The sequence below is a fragment of the Spea bombifrons genome, chromosome 3 (assembly GCF_027358695.1).
Source record: "Spea bombifrons isolate aSpeBom1 chromosome 3, aSpeBom1.2.pri, whole genome shotgun sequence".
Lineage (NCBI taxonomy): Eukaryota > Metazoa > Chordata > Amphibia > Anura > Pelobatidae > Spea > Spea bombifrons.
Window position 1 is genome coordinate 24,991,557 of NC_071089.1, and position 6,000 is coordinate 24,997,556.

The following is a 6,000-nucleotide window of genomic DNA, read 5'->3' on the forward strand; positions in this document are numbered from 1 at the left end:
TATATGCCCCTCTTGATAGCTGTTATGTTTGCCCCAACAAAATCGTCCTGGTATATACAGGGTACTGATATACTGGGGGGTGGGGAATGGTCCTAGAGGTCACAGATTTGCATCCTTATGACAGGTAATAGTCCCCAAACCCTACATTTATGGGCAAATACAGCAGTTACCAAAGAAAGGAAAAATAGCAATCATTTAAATGAAACAATGAGGCTGCCTTGGATCTGGGTCAGGAAACTAATCAAATGCAACCATTAGGTCAGTGAATGCACAGCAGGTTTAAAGAAGCAAAGTAAGAACAACGAGAGCCACATCACAACCACCAATGGCACAAGAATGGCTGTAAATGACTCCAGTTCTGGAAGACTGGGAAGAGGAGTGAGAGGGTTTTGGGATACAGAGACATGAGGGATTTCCTTGGCTGGTTTAAGTAGCTCTCAGGATTAAAGCATGGCTTCTTACCTCCAAGGAGTAAAGGGAAGGAATGCAGAACTGCCAATCACAAAGCAGGAGCCAGACAGGCATGCTTTGGGGCTCTGCTCTACAACAGATTTAAGTACACACACACACACACACACACTTATTTATATATATATATATAGTATTACTATATACTATTTATACTATATATATATATAAATATATATATATATATATAAATATATATATTTATATATTTATATATATATATATATATATATAGTATTGTGGTGAACATAGATAGATAGATAGATAGATAGATATAATATTGTAGTGAACAATGCTGTGTAAAAGAACAGTCTCACTTTTTGACTAAATGCCTTCTTTCTTTCACTAATATGTCCTCTTTCTAGGCACTGTACCAAATCAATAGAGATCATGTTTCTTTTATCGAAATTAAAATCAAATATTTATTTTAAACAACCTGAAAGTCAACAAAACAAGCCATTTCTCTTGCAAACATATTTTAAAGAGACAGTACTACATTTTCCTTTTTTTTCCTTTTTTTATTAACTTTTCTATTAACTTAACTTTAACCTCCCCAGGTGGCACTGGGTGAAGTGCAATTGGCATTTGTTAATTTACCTAATCAACCCCAAATTCAGCCAAACAACAAATCCAGTGAAGCCAACATAGTTCGATTTACTGGTTACCTGGAAACAATATCTGGTCTTCCCCTTTAAGTATTGAGAGGTTTGCAAATATCAATTTATTTAAGTTTAGATTCATTTTTTTGATGGAATTTCATGGCAGTTATGGTAATTTTGACACAAAGAGCTATACTTATTAATGCTAAACTGGTGCAAATCTGGGTAGATCAATAATATGTTCCACTGGTTTCTCTTGTGATCCCATCGCTGCTCTGTTTCAGGTGTAATGTAATAAAGTTTTTCTTTACTGACAGAGTGGTAGATAAATGGAACAGTCTCCCAGTAGAAGTGGTGGAGGCTAATACAGTGAGATAATTTAAACCTACATTGGACTGAGTCTTTTAATAGGAGACTGCATTCATGTAATCGCAGGGTGCAAAAGTGTAAGAATGTAGTGTTCAGCTGCGTGTTACCAGCAGCTGGCCTTAAAGTGCCAGGCCCAATTTTTATCCTGCTTGCCAATGCATCAGCTATGTAATGTTAACACAATGCTACATAAGTTTATGAGGCCTGATACATAGCATAGTTATATGTTTGTAAGCAGCCACATACCTATGTGTCAAAGTTCTACATTTTATTATTGTAATTTTGGCTATCCTAAATATTGCAAATATGCAGTCTGATTTACATATCTCAATACAATGGAAAAGTGATCATCAGGATCATATGTGCTCATTAGGACGCAGCTTTTTTGCCATCTTGATTTGTATAATTTTATAATGAAATATTCCTTTTGAAGTCTCACTGAAATACTCAGTTGCTTCAGGGTACAAATAGTAGGATGTCCTTCATTGATTGCCCTCATAATATTTCATACCTTAAAGGCTTCTTTATCAAGTAAAAGCTTAAAAAGGTGTGAAGACCAATTAGAAAATTATTACTCTTTTTTACTATTCCAGAAGCAAACGTATAACAAGATGAGTGTGTCAACACAATATTGTCATCCAGTGATCTGCTGAAAGTGTTTTTACAACATATCCTTCAAAGGAAAATTTCGGGCACACCCCTTCACTCAATCATTGTAATAATTGCTTAGGAAGAATGAATTCACAGCTCATTCACAAACCTATACAGAGTTTACAATCCCATTACTTGTTAAATATGAGCCACCATCAATAGTGTGTTTATACAATATAGATTTTAGGACAGCTTCCATTTGGACCTTTTGGAGCTATTATCTCACCACGCATTTTATTCATCATTGTCAGTAATTCTAGCGAGTCTGTTACATCACACCCTACCCAACGCCCTCTGGCACTGAAACTCGGGTATTTTATAGTAGTTTCAGAATGCAGTGAAAACATAATGTACGTCATTTGAATCTACATTTACAGAAAATGGTTACTGTTTAGTTGTTATTAAGTGTTGGAGATATCCTCGCTCACCTTAACTCCATGCTGTAATTGTAAATATATATAATATTGTATATACTAGCCATGGCTTGGCTAGTATATGAAGGGAGCATGGAAAAGAGTGGAGTGTGGGAGAGAATAACCATATCTGCAATTAAGCCACATTCATGCTAATTCCTTTGTCATCACCAAAAAAAGTTAAATAAAAATAAATTGATGCCAATTTGGACACGTGTAACAAGGATACAATGTACGTGGCTAATACAAGTTATGATCCAGGTAAGGGCCTAGATTGATTTATGGAAAACCAGGCATATATGACATATGTCTATATTAAAAGACTCTTATTATTATTTAATATTATTAGGCATGTTGGCGTCCCTGTTGGTATAGCTGAACTCAGCCCACCTTTCCCCAGTGGTCATCCATCATACTTTTTTTTTTACCAAACATGTCCCTGGGTCACTCAAAGTCACTGCCCCATGCCCTCCTTCGTTATTTATAAACAATATGTAAAGGTACAACGGTAGATGTCCCCAGGTACAGCAGCTCACCATCACTTTTCTAGGGCAAATGACACATGAGTTGTATGCACTTTAAGCTATATTTGCCCCATGCTTGCTTCATGACTCTTTCTTTGTCCACCATTATATAAGAGCCTGTCCACCAACATCAGACAAGCATGTACATGCCAAGGCTTGTGGAAGTCATTGGTATGGATAAAGCATTTAGTCCCCATAAAGCCTGGGGGTGCCTTACCCATAGGGACCCCTTTCAGCTGCCATATGAATACAAAGTGGGAGAGCTCTGGGGTAAGTAGAGTCCCTTAATAAAGTCACTTAGTACACCCTTAGTGGAGCATCATTTAGGCCAGCAAATTCACTGCTTACTGCCAATCTGAGGTCAAGTTATAGCTCAATTCACACCATGACATTCATTCATAGCCCCAACTTTAAACACAAAGAGAGAATTGACTACAACCGGTTGAACAAAACATTTTTATTGGGATTATTTTATCATAACAACAACAGCTTCTGGACGAGACAAACTCATCCAAATTTTGTAATTTTAAACTTACAAACAAAAAATACTTACAAACATAATGATAGTCAAGGGTTATTAAAAACTACATAAACATAATTACAATCTGATGGTTTTGCACATCCAGCTGAGAAGTGATCTGCATGCTTGTGGTCATAATCGGGAACTTTTAGGGTTTACCCCGAGTCTATGGGTGAAGGGGCATACTCTTACGGTCACATAGTCTGGGGCTGACTTCTTCCTATTCTACACTACTGGGATCATGTATAAGAGTCTCAATAGGTGGATTTGCTACTGGTATGTTATGGTTGATATCCCTGCTTGAATGCAGGCGACTCAAGTAAATCTTTAGATAACGGCAAGTCAAGGTTTCTTGGAGGAGCACTTTTGACACATTTGACAAGTAACTACATAGAATATTCACAATGAGCTATTAAAGGATTAATAATATTGTAAGAGTCCGAGGGTCAGCTCTTTAAAAAGGTTCCCAGGTATGTTTGTTATTCATTAGATGGTGAAACAAGGCTAAACCTATAATATTTTTTTATGTTCCTTTAAATCAGCAGAAAAACAAACAAAAGTTATTAGTAGACATTTACCCTTATTACATTATATTTATTACGAGTGCCGGTCAAAGGCATGTTGTGGCCTAGGGCTCCTGGTCCAGAAGGGTGGCACCCCCCCACATGACAGGTCGAAAAGGCTTACCGTAATGTCACTAGCATACCTGGGAACTTCTGAGCTCTGGCTACCCGGAGCCTTCCCTTGTGGGACGAGGCCCTGTGACATCGGTGGGAGTTCCCCCTGACGTCAGTGAGAGTTCCCTCTGACTTCAGTGTCAAGACCCCGCTCTCGCGACCCTGAGGATTCGGGTCATGAACTGGAGAACCGGAGAAGCAGCACACCCGGTGAGCTCCCAGGTATGGTCACTAGTCAATGGGCTGGTTAAAAGGGAGATGGCTGATCTCTCCATCCTCCCCATTAACACTATGGAGGGCTGTGTCGAGTCAGCACAATCCTCCATAGTTTCCTCGAAAATGCACTTCCTTTAAAAGTAAATGATGTCATATCCCAACACCCAGAAGTAAGGACGGTGCCACTGGTGCCAGTACTATAACTAAACATTAAAATGGACATTATAAAAAACTAATAATAATACACATTAAGACAGACTTATACATACGGAGGAAAGCTTCCTGCTCTTGTGAGCTTACAATCTAGTAGAAAATCTTTCCTGTAACTGTACAGAGTGCAAGCAGCTGAGTGTAGTTAGCGGGTGCGTCACCTCTTATCTCAGGTCATAACAGTTAACCCATGGGAAGATAGCATTGTGTTGGTGAGCCTAGTAAAGCAGCTGTGTGTTTAGTAACGTTAACACAACATGTTGCATTCCCAGCACAAGATGGGGGAGGGTTTTAGAGTTTAGCTTCACCCCATAATGACGACGGGTTGTCCTTAAACCCTTTAATGACGATGCATTGTAAGCCTGTACATGTATGGGCTTTGTTCTGAAGGGGTTAAGCTGTTGGTTAATAGGGCTTCTAGAAAATGGTTCAAAAAGCACTGTGTACGATAAAGTATAGGTAAGTAAGGGTGACCTGGTGGTATCTCTAATCTGTATACAAAGGGGAGTTTTAACCCCTTAATGACAAAGCCTGTACATGTACGGGCTCAAAATGCATTGTTTTCAATGGGTTTAGGGACCGCCCATTGTCCTTAAGGGGTTAATCGTCTGATCATCGTATCTGTTTTGTATCCAACAGAAAAAGGACACAGCACACTTCTTCAATGGATACGGTAATTTATTCCAACATAAAACAGGCGATGTTTCAGTCCACGCGGACCTTTATCAATCAATGGCTAATACTATATTAGGACGAAGTGGAATCCTGGTATTACGTGAACCCTGAGAGGACTGTTGGCGTAGACGCCTTGATTTCTGAAGTGGTGGTTATTATATACATTAAATAATAGGGAAATGATTAAGACATTCATAGGCCAAGGTTTAAGAGATATTTATAACTACCATTTTTATGAAGAGTGCTCAGAAATACTGAATGTAGCTATTTGGTGGCAGCACTTCCTATTGGATGCTATAACACCACACGTTTGTAACATGATGGCCTCAAATATGCACTTTAGGGTCATAATTATTAAAATGCACTTATTACTTGTCTTTTCAAGATATAAAGGCAGCCCAAAAAGAAGTTTTGCTTATTATCAGTGTGAAATATATGTAGGAGTTAAATACGTAGTAAGAACCCCAAACCCAAAAGCATGCTATTGATTTTCAAGGAATTACTGGAGCCAAGTGTTTTCTGCTCTATGGTTCAGTAACCAAAATGGCGTCACCTTCAAACCCAAAGGAAAAAAGCCTTGGAGAAGCAGAATGAAGGTGACAAATACGACCTATTATATCCTCTCACCATGGTGGATATCTCCAAAACTTCAATACAAGAGTTGCCCTCGTCATCAGT